Here is a 21,849-nt window from a genome sequence, read left to right as displayed (position 1 = left end):
CACTGGCAGGGGTCGGCAGGGCGCACGCTGAAGGAAGGCCTGACACACCCGCTTTAAGGACACTGACTGCTATTAGCTTACACTGGAAAACGTTTTTTCTTTGTAAAAGCACGCTATAGAGACACCAGATATGAGTGACAACTGTCAAAGTACACTGGCAGGGGTCTGCAGGGCACACGCTGAAGGCCTGAAACACCCGCTTTAAGGACACTGACTGCTATTAGCTTACACTGGAAAACTTTTTTGCTTTGTAAAAGCACGCTACAGAGACACCAGATATGACTGGCAACTGTCAAAGTACACTGGCAGGGGTCGGCAGGGCACACGCTGAAGGAAGGCCTGACACACCCGCTTTAAGGACACTGACTGCTATTAGCTTACACTGGAAAACTTTTTTGCTTTGTAAAAGCACGCTATAGAGACACCAGATATGAGTGGCAACTGTCAAAGTACACTGGCAGGGGTCTGCAGGGCACACGCTGAAGGAAGGCCTGACACACCCGCTTTAAGGACATTGACTGCTATTAGCTTACACTGGAAAACTTTTTTCTTTGTAAAAGCACGCTATAGAGACACCAGATATGAGTGGCAACTGTCAAAGTACACTGGCAGGGGTCTCCAGGGCACACGCTGAAGGAAGGCCTGATACACCCGCTTTAAGGACACTGACTGCTATTAGCTTACATTGGAAAACTTTTTTTCTTTGTAAAAGCACGCTATAGAGACACCAGATATGAGTGGCAACTGTCAAAGTACACTGGCAGGGGTCTGCAGGGCACACGCTGAAGGAAGGCCTGAAACACCCGCTTTAAGGACACTGACTGCTATTAGCTTACACTGGAAAACTTTTTTGCTTTGTAAAAGCACGCTACAGAGACACCAGATATGAGGGGCAACTGTCAAAGTACACTGGCAGGGGTCTGCAGGGCACATGCTGAAGGAAGGCCTGACACACCCGCTTTAAGGACACTGACTGCTATTAGCTTACACTGGAAAACTTTTTTGCTTTGTAAAAGCACGCTATAGAGACACCAGATATGAGTGGCAACTGTCAAAGTACACTGGCAGGGGTCTGCAGGGCACACGCTGAAGGAAGGCCTGACACACCCGCTTTAAGGACACTGACTGCTATTAGCTTACATTGGAAAACTTTTTTTTCTTTGTAAAAGCACGCTATAGAGACACCAGATATGAGTGGCAACTGTAAAGTACACTGGCAGGGGTCGGCAGGGCGCACGCTGAAGGAAGGCCTGACACACCCGCTTTAACCCCTTAAGGACACATGACGTGTGTGACACGTCATGATTCCATTTTATTCCAGAAGTTTGGTCCTTAAGGGGTTAAGGACACTGACTGCTATTAGCTTACATTGGAAAACTTTTTCTTCGTAAAAGCACGCTATAGAGACACCAGATATGAGTGGCAACTGTCAAAGTACACTGGCAGGGGTCTGCAGGGCACACGCTGAAGGCCTGAAACACCCGCTTTAAGGACACTGACTGCTATTAGCTTACACTGGAAAAGTTTTTTCTTTGTAAAAGCACGCTATAGAGACACCAGATATGAGTGACAACTGTCAAAGTACACTGGCAGGGGTCGGGAGGGCACATGCTGAAGGCCTGAAACACCCGCTTTAAGGACACTGACTGCTATTAGCTTACACTGGAAAACTTTTTTGCTTTGTAAAAGCACGCTACAGAGACACCAGATATGAGTGGCAACTGTCAAAGTACACTGGCAGGGGTCGGCAGGGCACACGCTGAAGGAAGGCCTGACACACCCGCTTTAAGGACACTGACTGCTATTAGCTTACACTGGAAAACTTTTTTGCTTTGTAAAAGCACGCTACAGAGACACCAGATATGAGTGGCAACTGTCAAAGTACACTGGCAGGGGTCTGCAGGGCACATGCTGAAGGAAGGCCTGACACACCCGCTTTAAGGACAATGACTGCAATTAGCTTACACTGGAAAACTTTTTTGCTTTGTAAAAGCACGCTATAGAGACACCAGATATGAGTGGCAACTTTCAAAGTACACTGGCAGGGGTCTGCAGGGCACACGCTGAAGGAAGGCCTGACACACCCGCTTTAAGGACACTGACTTCTATTAGCTTACATTGGAAAACTTTTTTTCTTTGTAAAAGCACGCTATAGAGACACCAGATATGAGTGGCAACTGTCAAAGTACACTGGCAGGGGTCTGCAGGGCACACGCTGAAGGCCTGAAACACCCGCTTTAAGGACACTGACTGCTATTAGCTTACACTGGAAAACTTTTTTTCTTTGTAAAAGCACGCTACAGAGACACCAGGAATGAGTGGCAACTGTCAAAGTACACTGGCAGGGGTCTGCAGGGCACACGCTGAAGGCCTGAAACACCCGCTTTAAGGACACTGACTGTTATTAGCTTACACTGGAAAACTTTTTTTCTTTGTAAAATCACGCTACAGAGACACCAGATATGAGTGGCAACTGTCAAAGTACACTGGCAGGGGTCTGCAGGGAACACGCTGAAGGCCTGAAACACCCGCTTTAAGGACACTGACTGCTCTTAGCTTACACTGGAAAACTTTTTTTCTTTGTAAAAGCACGCTATAGAGACACCAGATATGAGTGGCAACTGTCAAAGTACACTGGCAGGGGTCTGCAGGGCACACGCTGAAGGAAGGCCTGACACACCCGCTTTAAGGACACTGACTGCTATTAGCTTACATTGGAAAACTTTTTTTCTTTGTAAAAGCACGCTATAGAGACACCAGATATGAGTGGCAACTGTCAAAGTACTATGGCAGGGGTCTGCAGGGCACACGCTGAAGGCCTGAAACACCCGCTTTAAGGACACTGACTGCTATTAGCATACACTGGAAAACTTTTTTTCTTTGTAAAAGCACGCTACAGAGACACCAGGAATGAGAGGCAACTGTCAAAGTACACTGGCAGGGGTCTGCAGGTCACACGCTGAAGGCCTGAAACACCCGCTTTAAGGACACTGACTGTTATTAGCTTACACTGGAAAACTTTTTTTCTTTGTAAAAGCACGCTATGGAGACACCAGATATGAGTGGCAACTGTCAAAGTACACTGGCAGGGGTCTGCAGGGCACACGCTGAAGGAAGGCCTGACACACCCGCTTTAAGGACACTGACTGCTATTAGCTTACACTGGAAAACGTTTTTTCTTTGTAAAAGCACGCTATAGAGACACCAGATATGAGTGACAACTGTCAAAGTACACTGGCAGGGGTCTGCAGGGCACACGCTGAAGGCCTGAAACACCCGCTTTAAGGACACTGACTGCTATTAGCTTACACTGGAAAACTTTTTTGCTTTGTAAACACACGCTACAGAGACACCAGATATGAGTGGCAACTGTCAAAGTACACTGGCAGGGGTCGGCAGGGCACACGCTGAAGGAAGGCCTGACACACCCGCTTTAAGGACACTGACTGCTATTAGCTTACACTGGAAACTTTTTTGCTTTGTAAAAGCACGCTACAGAGACACCAGATATGAGTGGCAACTGTCAAAGTACACTGGCAGGGGTCTGCAGGGCACATGCTGAAGGAAGGCCTGACACACCCGCTTTAAGGACACTGACTGCTATTAGCTTACACTGGAAATCTTTTTTTCTTTGTAAAAGCACGCTACAGAGACACCAGATATGAGTGGCAACTGTCAAAGTACACTGGCAGGGGTCTGCAGGGAACACGCTGAAGGCCTGAAACACCCGCTTTAAGGACACTGACTGCTCTTAGCTTACACTGGAAAACTTTTTTTCTTTATAAAAGCACGCTATAGAGACACCAGATATGAGTGGCAACTGTCAAAGTACACTGGCAGGGGTCTGCAGGGCACACGCTGAAGGAAGGCCTGACACACCCGCTTTAAGGACACTGACTGCTATTAGCTTACACTGGAAAACTTTTTTGCTTTGTAAAAGCACGCTACAGAGACACCAGATATGAGTGGCAACTGTCAAAGTACACTGGCAGGGGTCTGCAGGGCACATGCTGAAGGAAGGCCTGACACACCCGCTTTAAGGACACTGACTGCTATTAGCTTACACTGGAAAACTTTTTTGCTTTGTAAAAGCACGCTATAGAGACACCAGATATGAGTGGCAACTGTCAAAGTACACTGGCAGGGGTCTGCAGGGCACACGCTGAAGGAAGGCCTGACACACCCGCTTTAAGGACACTGACTGCTATTAGCTTACATTGGAAAACTTTTTTTCTTTGTAAAAGCACGCTATAGAGACACCAGATATGAGTGGCAACTGTAAAGTACACTGGCAGGGGTCGGCAGGGCGCACGCTGAAGGAAGGCCTGACACACCCGCTTTAAGGACACTGACTGCTATTAGCTTACACTGGAAAACGTTTTTTCTTTGTAAAAGCACGCTATAGAGACACCAGATATGAGTGACAACTGTCAAAGTACACTGGCAGGGGTCTGCAGGGCACACGCTGAAGGCCTGAAACACCCGCTTTAAGGACACTGACTGCTATTAGCTTACACTGGAAAACTTTTTTGCTTTGTAAAAGCACGCTACAGAGACACCAGATATGACTGGCAACTGTCAAAGTACACTGGCAGGGGTCGGCAGGGCACACGCTGAAGGAAGGCCTGACACACCCGCTTTAAGGACACTGACTGCTATTAGCTTACACTGGAAAACTTTTTTGCTTTGTAAAAGCACGCTATAGAGACACCAGATATGAGTGGCAACTGTCAAAGTACACTGGCAGGGGTCTGCAGGGCACACGCTGAAGGAAGGCCTGACACACCCGCTTTAAGGACATTGACTGCTATTAGCTTACACTGGAAAACTTTTTTCTTTGTAAAAGCACGCTATAGAGACACCAGATATGAGTGGCAACTGTCAAAGTACACTGGCAGGGGTCTCCAGGGCACACGCTGAAGGAAGGCCTGATACACCCGCTTTAAGGACACTGACTGCTATTAGCTTACATTGGAAAACTTTTTTTCTTTGTAAAAGCACGCTATAGAGACACCAGATATGAGTGGCAACTGTCAAAGTACACTGGCAGGGGTCTGCAGGGCACACGCTGAAGGAAGGCCTGAAACACCCGCTTTAAGGACACTGACTGCTATTAGCTTACACTGGAAAACTTTTTTGCTTTGTAAAAGCACGCTACAGAGACACCAGATATGAGGGGCAACTGTCAAAGTACACTGGCAGGGGTCTGCAGGGCACATGCTGAAGGAAGGCCTGACACACCCGCTTTAAGGACACTGACTGCTATTAGCTTACACTGGAAAACTTTTTTGCTTTGTAAAAGCACGCTATAGAGACACCAGATATGAGTGGCAACTGTCAAAGTACACTGGCAGGGGTCTGCAGGGCACACGCTGAAGGAAGGCCTGACACACCCGCTTTAAGGACACTGACTGCTATTAGCTTACATTGGAAAACTTTTTTTTCTTTGTAAAAGCACGCTATAGAGACACCAGATATGAGTGGCAACTGTAAAGTACACTGGCAGGGGTCGGCAGGGCGCACGCTGAAGGAAGGCCTGACACACCCGCTTTAAGGACACTGACTGCTATTAGCTTACATTGGAAAACTTTTTCTTTGTAAAAGCACGCTATAGAGACACCAGATATGAGTGGCAACTGTCAAAGTACACTGGCAGGGGTCTGCAGGGCACACGCTGAAGGCCTGAAACACCCGCTTTAAGGACACTGACTGCTATTAGCTTACACTGGAAAAGTTTTTTCTTTGTAAAAGCACGCTATAGAGACACCAGATATGAGTGACAACTGTCAAAGTACACTGGCAGGGGTCGGCAGGGCACATGCTGAAGGCCTGAAACACCCGCTTTAAGGACACTGACTGCTATTAGCTTACACTGGAAAACTTTTTTGCTTTGTAAAAGCACGCTACAGAGACACCAGATATGAGTGGCAACTGTCAAAGTACACTGGCAGGGGTCGGCAGGGCACACACTGAAGGAAGGCCTGACACACCCGCTTTAAGGACACTGACTGCTATTAGCTTACACTGGAAAACTTTTTTGCTTTGTAAAAGCACGCTACAGAGACACCAGATATGAGTGGCAACTGTCAAAGTACACTGGCAGGGGTCTGCAGGGCACATGCTGAAGGAAGGCCTGACACACCCGCTTTAAGGACAATGACTGCAATTAGCTTACACTGGAAAACTTTTTTGCTTTGTAAAAGCACGCTATAGAGACACCAGATATGAGTGGCAACTGTCAAAGTACACTGGCAGGGGTCTGCAGGGCACACGCTGAAGGAAGGCCTGACACACCCGCTTTAAGGACACTGACTGCTATTAGCTTACATTGGAAAACTTTTTTTCTTTGTAAAAGCACGCTATAGAGACACCAGATATGAGTGGCAACTGTCATAGTACACTGGCAGGGGTCTGCAGGGCACACGCTGAAGGCCTGAAACACCCGCTTTAAGGACACGGACTGCTATTAGCTTACACTGGAAAACTTTTTTCTTTGTAAAAGCACGCTACAGAGACACCAGGAATGAGTGGCAACTGTCAAAGTACACTGGCAGGGGTCTGCAGGGCACACGCTGAAGGCCTGAAACACCCGCTTTAAGGACACTGACTGTTATTAGCTTACACTGGAAAACTTTTTTTCTTTGTAAAATCACGCTACAGAGACACCAGATATGAGTGGCAACTGTCAAAGTACACTGGCAGGGGTCTGCAGGGAACACGCTGAAGGCCTGAAACACCCGCTTTAAGGACACTGACTGCTCTTAGCTTACACTGGAAAACTTTTTTTCTTTGTAAAAGCACGCTATAGAGACACCAGATATGAGTGGCAACTGTCAAAGTACACTGGCAGGGGTCTGCAGGGCACACGCTGAAGGAAGGCCTGACACACCCGCTTTAAGGACACTGATTGCTATTAGCTTACATTGGAAAACTTTTTTTCTTTGTAAAAGCATGCTATAGAGACACCAGATATGAGTGGCAACTGTCAAAGTACTATGGCAGGGGTCTGCAGGGCACACGCTGAAGGCCTGAAACACCCGCTTTAAGGACACTGACTGCTATTAGCTTACACTGGAAAACTTTTTTTCTTTGTAAAAGCACGCTACAGAGACACCAGGAATGAGAGGCAACTGTCAAAGTACACTGGCAGGGGTCTGCAGGTCACACGCTGAAGGCCTGAAACACCCGCTTTAAGGACACTGACTGTTATTAGCTTACACTGGAAAACTTTTTTTCTTTGTAAAAGCACGCTATGGAGACACCAGATATGAGTGGCAACTGTCAAAGTACACTGGCAGGGGTCTGCAGGGCACACGCTGAAGGCCTGAAACACCCGCTTTAAGGACACTGACTGCTATTAGCTTACACTGGAAAACTTTTTTGCTTTGTAAACGCACGCTACAGAGACACCAGATATGAGTGGCAACTGTCAAAGTACACTGGCAGGGGTCGGCAGGGCACACGCTGAAGGAAGGCCTGACACACCCGCTTTAAGGACACTGACTGCTATTAGCTTACACTGGAAACTTTTTTGCTTTGTAAAAGCACGCTACAGAGACACCAGATATGAGTGGCAACTGTCAAAGTACACTGGCAGGGGTCTGCAGGGCACATGCTGAAGGAAGGCCTGACACACCCGCTTTAAGGACACTGACTGCTATTAGCTTACATTGGAAAACTTTTTTTCTTTGTAAAAGCACGCTATAGAGACACCAGATATGAGTGGCAACTGTAAAGTACACTGGCAGGGGTCGGCAGGGCGCACGCTGAAGGAAGGCCTGACACACCCGCTTTAAGGACACTGACTGCTATTAGCTTACACTGGAAAACGTTTTTTCTTTGTAAAAGCACGCTATAGAGACACCAGATATGAGTGACAACTGTCAAAGTACACTGGCAGGGGTCTGCAGGGCACACGCTGAAGGCCTGAAACACCCGCTTTAAGGACACTGACTGCTATTAGCTTACACTGGAAAACTTTTTTGCTTTGTAAAAGCACGCTACAGAGACACCAGATATGACTGGCAACTGTCAAAGTACACTGGCAGGGGTCGGCAGGGCACACGCTGAAGGAAGGCCTGACACACCCGCTTTAAGGACACTGACTGCTATTAGCTTACACTGGAAAACTTTTTTGCTTTGTAAAAGCACGCTATAGAGACACCAGATATGAGTGGCAACTGTCAAAGTACACTGGCAGGGGTCTGCAGGGCACACGCTGAAGGAAGGCCTGACACACCCGCTTTAAGGACATTGACTGCTATTAGCTTACACTGGAAAACTTTTTTCTTTGTAAAAGCACGCTATAGAGACACCAGATATGAGTGGCAACTGTCAAAGTACACTGGCAGGGGTCTCCAGGGCACACGCTGAAGGAAGGCCTGATACACCCGCTTTAAGGACACTGACTGCTATTAGCTTACATTGGAAAACTTTTTTTCTTTGTAAAAGCACGCTATAGAGACACCAGATATGAGTGGCAACTGTCAAAGTACACTGGCAGGGGTTGGCAGGGCACACGCTGAAGGAAGGCCTGACACACCCGCTTTAAGGACACTGACTGCTATTAGCTTACATTGGAAAACTTTTTTGCTTTGTAAAAGCACGCTACAGAGACACCAGATATGAGGGGCAACTGTCAAAGTACACTGGCAGGGGTCTGCAGGGCACATGCTGAAGGAAGGCCTGACACACCCGCTTTAAGGACACTGACTGCTATTAGCTTACACTGGAAAACTTTTTTGCTTTGTAAAAGCACGCTATAGAGACACCAGATATGAGTGGCAACTGTCAAAGTACACTGGCAGGGGTCTGCAGGGCACACGCTGAAGGAAGGCCTGACACACCCGCTTTAAGGACACTGACTGCTATTAGCTTACATTGGAAAACTTTTTTTTCTTTGTAAAAGCACGCTATAGAGACACCAGATATGAGTGGCAACTGTAAAGTACACTGGCAGGGGTCGGCAGGGCGCACGCTGAAGGAAGGCCTGACACACCCGCTTTAACCCCTTAAGGACACATGACGTGTGTGACACGTCATGATTCCATTTTATTCCAGAAGTTTGGTCCTTAAGGGGTTAAGGACACTGACTGCTATTAGCTTACATTGGAAAACTTTTTCTTCGTAAAAGCACGCTATAGAGACACCAGATATGAGTGGCAACTGTCAAAGTACACTGGCAGGGGTCTGCAGGGCACACGCTGAAGGCCTGAAACACCCGCTTTAAGGACACTGACTGCTATTAGCTTACACTGGAAAAGTTTTTTCTTTGTAAAAGCACGCTATAGAGACACCAGATATGAGTGACAACTGTCAAAGTACACTGGCAGGGGTCGGGAGGGCACATGCTGAAGGCCTGAAACACCCGCTTTAAGGACACTGACTGCTATTAGCTTACACTGGAAAACTTTTTTGCTTTGTAAAAGCACGCTACAGAGACACCAGATATGAGTGCCAACTGTCAAAGTACACTGGCAGGGGTCTGCAGGGCACATGCTGAAGGAAGGCCTGACACACCCGCTTTAAGGACAATGACTGCAATTAGCTTACACTGGAAAACTTTTTTGCTTTGTAAAAGCACGCTATAGAGACACCAGATATGAGTGGCAACTTTCAAAGTACACTGGCAGGGGTCTGCAGGGCACACGCTGAAGGAAGGCCTGACACACCCGCTTTAAGGACACTGACTTCTATTAGCTTACATTGGAAAACTTTTTTTCTTTGTAAAAGCACGCTATAGAGACACCAGATATGAGTGGCAACTGTCAAAGTACACTGGCAGGGGTCTGCAGGGCACACGCTGAAGGCCTGAAACACCCGCTTTAAGGACACTGACTGCTATTAGCTTACACTGGAAAACTTTTTTTCTTTGTAAAAGCACGCTACAGAGACACCAGGAATGAGTGGCAACTGTCAAAGTACACTGGCAGGGGTCTGCAGGGCACACGCTGAAGGCCTGAAACACCCGCTTTAAGGACACTGACTGTTATTAGCTTACACTGGAAAACTTTTTTTCTTTGTAAAATCACGCTACAGAGACACCAGATATGAGTGGCAACTGTCAAAGTACACTGGCAGGGGTCTGCAGGGAACACGCTGAAGGCCTGAAACACCCGCTTTAAGGACACTGACTGCTCTTAGCTTACACTGGAAAACTTTTTTTCTTTGTAAAAGCACGCTATAGAGACACCAGATATGAGTGGCAACTGTCAAAGTACACTGGCAGGGGTCTGCAGGGCACACGCTGAAGGAAGGCCTGACACACCCGCTTTAAGGACACTGACTGCTATTAGCTTACATTGGAAAACTTTTTTTCTTTGTAAAAGCACGCTATAGAGACACCAGATATGAGTGGCAACTGTCAAAGTACTATGGCAGGGGTCTGCAGGGCACACGCTGAAGGCCTGAAACACCCGCTTTAAGGACACTGACTGCTATTAGCATACACTGGAAAACTTTTTTTCTTTGTAAAAGCACGCTACAGAGACACCAGGAATGAGAGGCAACTGTCAAAGTACACTGGCAGGGGTCTGCAGGTCACACGCTGAAGGCCTGAAACACCCGCTTTAAGGACACTGACTGTTATTAGCTTACACTGGAAAACTTTTTTTCTTTGTAAAAGCACGCTATGGAGACACCAGATATGAGTGGCAACTGTCAAAGTACACTGGCAGGGGTCTGCAGGGCACACGCTGAAGGAAGGCCTGACACACCCGCTTTAAGGACACTGACTGCTATTAGCTTACACTGGAAAACGTTTTTTCTTTGTAAAAGCACGCTATAGAGACACCAGATATGAGTGACAACTGTCAAAGTACACTGGCAGGGGTCTGCAGGGCACACGCTGAAGGCCTGAAACACCCGCTTTAAGGACACTGACTGCTATTAGCTTACACTGGAAAACTTTTTTGCTTTGTAAACACACGCTACAGAGACACCAGATATGAGTGGCAACTGTCAAAGTACACTGGCAGGGGTCGGCAGGGCACACGCTGAAGGAAGGCCTGACACACCCGCTTTAAGGACACTGACTGCTATTAGCTTACACTGGAAACTTTTTTGCTTTGTAAAAGCACGCTACAGAGACACCAGATATGAGTGGCAACTGTCAAAGTACACTGGCAGGGGTCTGCAGGGCACATGCTGAAGGAAGGCCTGACACACCCGCTTTAAGGACACTGACTGCTATTAGCTTACACTGGAAATCTTTTTTTCTTTGTAAAAGCACGCTACAGAGACACCAGATATGAGTGGCAACTGTAAAGTACACTGGCAGGGGTCGGCAGGGCGCACGCTGAAGGAAGGCCTGACACACCCGCTTTAAGGACACTGACTGCTATTAGCTTACACTGGAAAACGTTTTTTCTTTGTAAAAGCACGCTATAGAGACACCAGATATGAGTGACAACTGTCAAAGTACACTGGCAGGGGTCTGCAGGGCACACGCTGAAGGCCTGAAACACCCGCTTTAAGGACACTGACTGCTATTAGCTTACACTGGAAAACTTTTTTGCTTTGTAAAAGCACGCTACAGAGACACCAGATATGACTGGCAACTGTCAAAGTACACTGGCAGGGGTCGGCAGGGCACACGCTGAAGGAAGGCCTGACACACCCGCTTTAAGGACACTGACTGCTATTAGCTTACACTGGAAAACTTTTTTGCTTTGTAAAAGCACGCTATAGAGACACCAGATATGAGTGGCAACTGTCAAAGTACACTGGCAGGGGTCTGCAGGGCACACGCTGAAGGAAGGCCTGACACACCCGCTTTAAGGACATTGACTGCTATTAGCTTACACTGGAAAACTTTTTTCTTTGTAAAAGCACGCTATAGAGACACCAGATATGAGTGGCAACTGTCAAAGTACACTGGCAGGGGTCTCCAGGGCACACGCTGAAGGAAGGCCTGATACACCCGCTTTAAGGACACTGACTGCTATTAGCTTACATTGGAAAACTTTTTTTCTTTGTAAAAGCACGCTATAGAGACACCAGATATGAGTGGCAACTGTCAAAGTACACTGGCAGGGGTCTGCAGGGCACACGCTGAAGGAAGGCCTGAAACACCCGCTTTAAGGACACTGACTGCTATTAGCTTACACTGGAAAACTTTTTTGCTTTGTAAAAGCACGCTACAGAGACACCAGATATGAGGGGCAACTGTCAAAGTACACTGGCAGGGGTCTGCAGGGCACATGCTGAAGGAAGGCCTGACACACCCGCTTTAAGGACACTGACTGCTATTAGCTTACACTGGAAAACTTTTTTGCTTTGTAAAAGCACGCTATAGAGACACCAGATATGAGTGGCAACTGTCAAAGTACACTGGCAGGGGTCTGCAGGGCACACGCTGAAGGAAGGCCTGACACACCCGCTTTAAGGACACTGACTGCTATTAGCTTACATTGGAAAACTTTTTTTTCTTTGTAAAAGCACGCTATAGAGACACCAGATATGAGTGGCAACTGTAAAGTACACTGGCAGGGGTCGGCAGGGCGCACGCTGAAGGAAGGCCTGACACACCCGCTTTAAGGACACTGACTGCTATTAGCTTACATTGGAAAACTTTTTCTTTGTAAAAGCACGCTATAGAGACACCAGATATGAGTGGCAACTGTCAAAGTACACTGGCAGGGGTCTGCAGGGCACACGCTGAAGGCCTGAAACACCCGCTTTAAGGACACTGACTGCTATTAGCTTACACTGGAAAAGTTTTTTCTTTGTAAAAGCACGCTATAGAGACACCAGATATGAGTGACAACTGTCAAAGTACACTGGCAGGGGTCGGCAGGGCACATGCTGAAGGCCTGAAACACCCGCTTTAAGGACACTGACTGCTATTAGCTTACACTGGAAAACTTTTTTGCTTTGTAAAAGCACGCTACAGAGACACCAGATATGAGTGGCAACTGTCAAAGTACACTGGCAGGGGTCGGCAGGGCACACACTGAAGGAAGGCCTGACACACCCGCTTTAAGGACACTGACTGCTATTAGCTTACACTGGAAAACTTTTTTGCTTTGTAAAAGCACGCTACAGAGACACCAGATATGAGTGGCAACTGTCAAAGTACACTGGCAGGGGTCTGCAGGGCACATGCTGAAGGAAGGCCTGACACACCCGCTTTAAGGACAATGACTGCAATTAGCTTACACTGGAAAACTTTTTTGCTTTGTAAAAGCACGCTATAGAGACACCAGATATGAGTGGCAACTGTCAAAGTACACTGGCAGGGGTCTGCAGGGCACACGCTGAAGGAAGGCCTGACACACCCGCTTTAAGGACACTGACTGCTATTAGCTTACATTGGAAAACTTTTTTTCTTTGTAAAAGCACGCTATAGAGACACCAGATATGAGTGGCAACTGTCAAAGTACACTGGCAGGGGTCTGCAGGGCACACGCTGAAGGCCTGAAACACCCGCTTTAAGGACACGGACTGCTATTAGCTTACACTGGAAAACTTTTTTCTTTGTAAAAGCACGCTACAGAGACACCAGGAATGAGTGGCAACTGTCAAAGTACACTGGCAGGGGTCTGCAGGGCACACGCTGAAGGCCTGAAACACCCGCTTTAAGGACACTGACTGTTATTAGCTTACACTGGAAAACTTTTTTTCTTTGTAAAATCACGCTACAGAGACACCAGATATGAGTGGCAACTGTCAAAGTACACTGGCAGGGGTCGGCAGGGCGCACGCTGAAGGAAGGCCTGACACACCCGCTTTAAGGACACTGACTGCTATTAGCTTACACTGGAAAACGTTTTTTCTTTGTAAAAGCACGCTATAGAGACACCAGATATGAGTGACAACTGTCAAAGTACACTGGCAGGGGTCTGCAGGGCACACGCTGAAGGCCTGAAACACCCGCTTTAAGGACACTGACTGCTATTAGCTTACACTGGAAAACTTTTTTGCTTTGTAAAAGCACGCTACAGAGACACCAGATATGACTGGCAACTGTCAAAGTACACTGGCAGGGGTCGGCAGGGCACACGCTGAAGGAAGGCCTGACACACCCGCTTTAAGGACACTGACTGCTATTAGCTTACACTGGAAAACTTTTTTGCTTTGTAAAAGCACGCTATAGAGACACCAGATATGAGTGGCAACTGTCAAAGTACACTGGCAGGGGTCTGCAGGGCACACGCTGAAGGAAGGCCTGACACACCCGCTTTAAGGACATTGACTGCTATTAGCTTACACTGGAAAACTTTTTTCTTTGTAAAAGCACGCTATAGAGACACCAGATATGAGTGGCAACTGTCAAAGTACACTGGCAGGGGTCTCCAGGGCACACGCTGAAGGAAGGCCTGATACACCCGCTTTAAGGACACTGACTGCTATTAGCTTACATTGGAAAACTTTTTTTCTTTGTAAAAGCACGCTATAGAGACACCAGATATGAGTGGCAACTGTCAAAGTACACTGGCAGGGGTCTGCAGGGCACACGCTGAAGGAAGGCCTGAAACACCCGCTTTAAGGACACTGACTGCTATTAGCTTACACTGGAAAACTTTTTTGCTTTGTAAAAGCACGCTACAGAGACACCAGATATGAGGGGCAACTGTCAAAGTACACTGGCAGGGGTCTGCAGGGCACATGCTGAAGGAAGGCCTGACACACCCGCTTTAAGGACACTGACTGCTATTAGCTTACACTGGAAAACTTTTTTGCTTTGTAAAAGCACGCTATAGAGACACCAGATATGAGTGGCAACTGTCAAAGTACACTGGCAGGGGTCTGCAGGGCACACGCTGAAGGAAGGCCTGACACACCCGCTTTAAGGACACTGACTGCTATTAGCTTACATTGGAAAACTTTTTTTTCTTTGTAAAAGCACGCTATAGAGACACCAGATATGAGTGGCAACTGTAAAGTACACTGGCAGGGGTCGGCAGGGCGCACGCTGAAGGAAGGCCTGACACACCCGCTTTAAGGACACTGACTGCTATTAGCTTACATTGGAAAACTTTTTCTTTGTAAAAGCACGCTATAGAGACACCAGATATGAGTGGCAACTGTCAAAGTACACTGGCAGGGGTCTGCAGGGCACACGCTGAAGGCCTGAAACACCCGCTTTAAGGACACTGACTGCTATTAGCTTACACTGGAAAAGTTTTTTCTTTGTAAAAGCACGCTATAGAGACACCAGATATGAGTGACAACTGTCAAAGTACACTGGCAGGGGTCGGCAGGGCACATGCTGAAGGCCTGAAACACCCGCTTTAAGGACACTGACTGCTATTAGCTTACACTGGAAAACTTTTTTGCTTTGTAAAAGCACGCTACAGAGACACCAGATATGAGTGGCAACTGTCAAAGTACACTGGCAGGGGTCGGCAGGGCACACACTGAAGGAAGGCCTGACACACCCGCTTTAAGGACACTGACTGCTATTAGCTTACACTGGAAAACTTTTTTGCTTTGTAAAAGCACGCTACAGAGACACCAGATATGAGTGGCAACTGTCAAAGTACACTGGCAGGGGTCTGCAGGGCACATGCTGAAGGAAGGCCTGACACACCCGCTTTAAGGACAATGACTGCAATTAGCTTACACTGGAAAACTTTTTTGCTTTGTAAAAGCACGCTATAGAGACACCAGATATGAGTGGCAACTGTCAAAGTACACTGGCAGGGGTCTGCAGGGCACACGCTGAAGGAAGGCCTGACACACCCGCTTTAAGGACACTGACTGCTATTAGCTTACATTGGAAAACTTTTTTTCTTTGTAAAAGCACGCTATAGAGACACCAGATATGAGTGGCAACTGTCAAAGTACACTGGCAGGGGTCTGCAGGGCACACGCTGAAGGCCTGAAACACCCGCTTTAAGGACACGGACTGCTATTAGCTTACACTGGAAAACTTTTTTCTTTGTAAAAGCACGCTACAGAGACACCAGGAATGAGTGGCAACTGTCAAAGTACACTGGCAGGGGTCTGCAGGGCACACGCTGAAGGCCTGAAACACCCGCTTTAAGGACACTGACTGTTATTAGCTTACACTGGAAAACTTTTTTTCTTTGTAAAATCACGCTACAGAGACACCAGATATGAGTGGCAACTGTCAAAGTACACTGGCAGGGGTCTGCAGGGAACACGCTGAAGGCCTGAAACACCCGCTTTAAGGACACTGACTGCTCTTAGCTTACACTGGAAAACTTTTTTTCTTTGTAAAAGCACGCTATAGAGACACCAGATATGAGTGGCAACTGTCAAAGTACACTGGCAGGGGTCTGCAGGGCACACGCTGAAGGAAGGCCTGACACACCCGCTTTAAGGACACTGATTGCTATTAGCTTACATTGGAAAACTTTTTTTCTTTGTAAAAGCATGCTATAGAGACACCAGATATGAGTGGCAACTGTCAAAGTACTATGGCAGGGGTCTGCAGGGCACACGCTGAAGGCCTGAAACACCCGCTTTAAGGACACTGACTGCTATTAGCTTACACTGGAAAACTTTTTTTCTTTGTAAAAGCACGCTACAGAGACACCAGGAATGAGAGGCAACTGTCAAAGTACACTGGCAGGGGTCTGCAGGTCACACGCTGAAGGCCTGAAACACCCGCTTTAAGGACACTGACTGTTATTAGCTTACACTGGAAAACTTTTTTTCTTTGTAAAAGCACGCTATGGAGACACCAGATATGAGTGGCAACTGTCAAAGTACACTGGCAGGGGTCTGCAGGGCACACGCTGAAGGCCTGAAACACCCGCTTTAAGGACACTGACTGCTATTAGCTTACACTGGAAAACTTTTTTGCTTTGTAAACGCACGCTACAGAGACACCAGATATGAGTGGCAACTGTCAAAGTACACTGGCAGGGGTCGGCAGGGCACACGCTGAAGGAAGGCCTGACACACCCGCTTTAAGGACACTGACTGCTATTAGCTTACACTGGAAACTTTTTTGCTTTGTAAAAGCACGCTACAGAGACACCAGATATGAGTGGCAACTGTCAAAGTACACTGGCAGGGGTCTGCAGGGCACATGCTGAAGGAAGGCCTGACACACCCGCTTTAAGGACACTGACTGCTATTAGCTTACATTGGAAAACTTTTTTTCTTTGTAAAAGCACGCTATAGAGACACCAGATATGAGTGGCAACTGTAAAGTACACTGGCAGGGGTCGGCAGGGCGCACGCTGAAGGAAGGCCTGACACACCCGCTTTAAGGACACTGACTGCTATTAGCTTACACTGGAAAACGTTTTTTCTTTGTAAAAGCACGCTATAGAGACACCAGATATGAGTGACAACTGTCAAAGTACACTGGCAGGGGTCTGCAGGGCACACGCTGAAGGCCTGAAACACCCGCTTTAAGGACACTGACTGCTATTAGCTTACACTGGAAAACTTTTTTGCTTTGTAAAAGCACGCTACAGAGACACCAGATATGACTGGCAACTGTCAAAGTACACTGGCAGGGGTCGGCAGGGCACACGCTGAAGGAAGGCCTGACACACCCGCTTTAAGGACACTGACTGCTATTAGCTTACACTGGAAAACTTTTTTGCTTTGTAAAAGCACGCTATAGAGACACCAGATATGAGTGGCAACTGTCAAAGTACACTGGCAGGGGTCTGCAGGGCACACGCTGAAGGAAGGCCTGACACACCCGCTTTAAGGACATTGACTGCTATTAGCTTACACTGGAAAACTTTTTTCTTTGTAAAAGCACGCTATAGAGACACCAGATATGAGTGGCAACTGTCAAAGTACACTGGCAGGGGTCTCCAGGGCACACGCTGAAGGAAGGCCTGATACACCCGCTTTAAGGACACTGACTGCTATTAGCTTACATTGGAAAACTTTTTTTCTTTGTAAAAGCACGCTATAGAGACACCAGATATGAGTGGCAACTGTCAAAGTACACTGGCAGGGGTTGGCAGGGCACACGCTGAAGGAAGGCCTGACACACCCGCTTTAAGGACACTGACTGCTATTAGCTTACATTGGAAAACTTTTTTGCTTTGTAAAAGCACGCTACAGAGACACCAGATATGAGGGGCAACTGTCAAAGTACACTGGCAGGGGTCTGCAGGGCACATGCTGAAGGAAGGCCTGACACACCCGCTTTAAGGACACTGACTGCTATTAGCTTACACTGGAAAACTTTTTTGCTTTGTAAAAGCACGCTATAGAGACACCAGATATGAGTGGCAACTGTCAAAGTACACTGGCAGGGGTCTGCAGGGCACACGCTGAAGGAAGGCCTGACACACCCGCTTTAAGGACACTGACTGCTATTAGCTTACATTGGAAAACTTTTTTTTCTTTGTAAAAGCACGCTATAGAGACACCAGATATGAGTGGCAACTGTAAAGTACACTGGCAGGGGTCGGCAGGGCGCACGCTGAAGGAAGGCCTGACACACCCGCTTTAAGGACACTGACTGCTATTAGCTTACATTGGAAAACTTTTTCTTTGTAAAAGCACGCTATAGAGATACCAGATATGAGTGGCAACTGTCAAAGTACACTGGCAGGGGTCTGCAGGGCACACGCTGAAGGCCTGAAACACCCGCTTTAAGGACACTGACTGCTATTAGCTTACACTGGAAAAGTTTTTTCTTTGTAAAAGCACGCTATAGAGACACCAGATATGAGTGACAACTGTCAAAGTACACTGGCAGGGGTCGGCAGGGCACATGCTGAAGGCCTGAAACACCCGCTTTAAGGACACTGACTGCTATTAGCTTACACTGGAAAACCTTTTTGCTTTGTAAAAGCACGCTACAGAGACACCAGATATGAGTGGCAACTGTCAAAGTACACTGGCAGGGGTCGGCAGGGCACACACTGAAGGAAGGCCTGACACACCCGCTTTAAGGACACTGACTGCTATTAGCTTACACTGGAAAACTTTTTTGCTTTGTAAAAGCACGCTACAGAGACACCAGATATGAGTGGCAACTGTCAAAGTACACTGGCAGGGGTCTGCAGGGCACATGCTGAAGGAAGGCCTGACACACCCGCTTTAAGGACAATGACTGCAATTAGCTTACACTGGAAAACTTTTTTGCTTTGTAAAAGCACGCTATAGAGACACCAGATATGAGTGGCAACTGTCAAAGTACACTGGCAGGGGTCTGCAGGGCACACGCTGAAGGAAGGCCTGACACACCCGCTTTAAGGACACTGACTGCTATTAGCTTACATTGGAAAACTTTTTTTCTTTGTAAAAGCACGCTATAGAGACACCAGATATGAGTGGCAACTGTCAAAGTACACTGGCAGGGGTCTGCAGGGCACACGCTGAAGGCCTGAAACACCCGCTTTAAGGACACTGACTGCTATTAGCTTACACTGGAAAACTTTTTTTCTTTGTGAAAGCACGCTACAGAGACACCAGGAATGAGTGGCAACTGTCAAAGTACACTGGCAGGGGTCTGCAGGGCACACGCTGAAGGCCTGAAACACCCGCTTTAAGGACACTGACTGTTATTAGCTTACACTGGAAAACTTTTTTTCTTTGTAAAATCACGCTACAGAGACACCAGATATGAGTGGCAACTGTCAAAGTACACTGGCAGGGGTCTGCAGGGAACACGCTGAAGGCCTGAAACACCCGCTTTAAGGACACTGACTGCTCTTAGCTTACACTGGAAAACTTTTTTTCTTTGTAAAAGCACGCTATAGAGACACCAGATATGAGTGGCAACTGTCAAAGTACACTGGCAGGGGTCTGCAGGGCACACGCTGAAGGAAGGCCTGACACACCCGCTTTAAGGACACTGACTGCTATTAGCTTACACTGGAAAACTTTTTTTCTTTGTAAAAGCATGCTATAGAGACACCAGATATGAGTGGCAACTGTCAAAGTACTATAGCAGGGGTCTGCAGGGCACACGCTGAAGGCCTGAAACACCCGCTTTAAGGACACTGACTGCTATTAGCTTACACTGGAAAACTTTTTTTCTTTGTAAAAGCACGCTACAGAGACACCAGGAATGAGAGGCAACTGTCAAAGTACACTGGCAGGGGTCTGCAGGTCACACGCTGAAGGCCTGAAACACCCGCTTTAAGGACACTGACTGTTATTAGCTTACACTGGAAAACTTTTTTTCTTTGTAAAAGCACGCTATGGAGACACCAGATATGAGTGGCAACTGTCAAAGTACACTGGCAGGGGTCTGCAGGGCACACGCTGAAGGAAGGCCTGACACACCCGCTTTAAGGACACTGACTGCTATTAGCTTACACTGGAAAACGTTTTTTCTTTGTAAAAGCACGCTATAGAGACACCAGATATGAGTGACAACTGTCAAAGTACACTGGCAGGGGTCTGCAGGGCACACGCTGAAGGCCTGAAACACCCGCTTTAAGGACACTGACTGCTATTAGCTTACACTGGAAAACTTTTTTGCTTTGTAAACGCACGCTACAGAGACACCAGATATGAGTGGCAACTGTCAAAGTACACTGGCAGGGGTCGGCAGGGCACACGCTGAAGGAAGGCCTGACACACCCGCTTTAAGGACACTGACTGCTATTAGCTTACACTGGAAACTTTTTTGCTTTGTAAAAGCACGCTACAGAGACACCAGATATGAGTGGCAACTGTCAAAGTACACTGGCAGGGGTCTGCAGGGCACATGCTGAAGGAAGGCCTGACACACCCGCTTTAAGGACACTGACTGCTATTAGCTTACACTGGAAATCTTTTTTTCTTTGTAAAAGCACGCTACAGAGACACCAGATATGAGTGGCAACTGTCAAAGTACACTGGCAGGGGTCTGCAGGGAACACGCTGAAGGCCTGAAACACCCGCTTTAAGGACACTGACTGCTCTTAGCTTACACTGGAAAACTTTTTTTCTTTATAAAAGCACGCTATAGAGACACCAGATATGAGTGGCAACTGTCAAAGTACACTGGCAGGGGTCTGCAGGGCACACGCTGAAGGAAGGCCTGACACACCCGCTTTAAGGACACTGACTGCTATTAGCTTACATTGGAAAACTTTTTTGCTTTGTAAAAGCACGCTACAGAGACACCAGATATGAGTGGCAACTGTCAAAGTACACTGGCAGGGGTCTGCAGGGCACATGCTGAAGGAAGGCCTGACACACCCGCTTTAAGGACACTGACTGCTATTAGCTTACACTGGAAAACTTTTTTGCTTTGTAAAAGCACGCTATAGAGACACCAGATATGAGTGGCAACTGTCAAAGTACACTGGCAGGGGTCTGCAGGGCACACGCTGAAGGAAGGCCTGACACACCCGCTTTAAGGACACTGACTGCTATTAGCTTACATTGGAAAACTTTTTTTCTTTGTAAAAGCACGCTATAGAGACACCAGATATGAGTGGCAACTGTAAAGTACACTGGCAGGGGTCGGCAGGGCGCACGCTGAAGGAAGGCCTGACACACCCGCTTTAAGGACACTGACTGCTATTAGCTTACACTGGAAAACGTTTTTTCTTTGTAAAAGCACGCTATAGAGACACCAGATATGAGTGACAACTGTCAAAGTACACTGGCAGGGGTCTGCAGGGCACACGCTGAAGGCCTGAAACACCCGCTTTAAGGACACTGACTGCTATTAGCTTACACTGGAAAACTTTTTTGCTTTGTAAAAGCACGCTACAGAGACACCAGATATGACTGGCAACTGTCAAAGTACACTGGCAGGGGTCGGCAGGGCACACGCTGAAGGAAGGCCTGACACACCCGCTTTAAGGACACTGACTGCTATTAGCTTACACTGGAAAACTTTTTTGCTTTGTAAAAGCACGCTATAGAGACACCAGATATGAGTGGCAACTGTCAAAGTACACTGGCAGGGGTCTGCAGGGCACACGCTGAAGGAAGGCCTGACACACCCGCTTTAAG

The sequence above is a fragment of the Pelobates fuscus genome, chromosome 3 (genome assembly GCF_036172605.1).
Source record: "Pelobates fuscus isolate aPelFus1 chromosome 3, aPelFus1.pri, whole genome shotgun sequence".
Classification (NCBI taxonomy): Eukaryota; Metazoa; Chordata; class Amphibia; order Anura; family Pelobatidae; genus Pelobates; species Pelobates fuscus.
The sequence above is the reverse complement of the archived record's forward strand: the minus strand, read 5'-3'. Positions refer to the sequence as shown.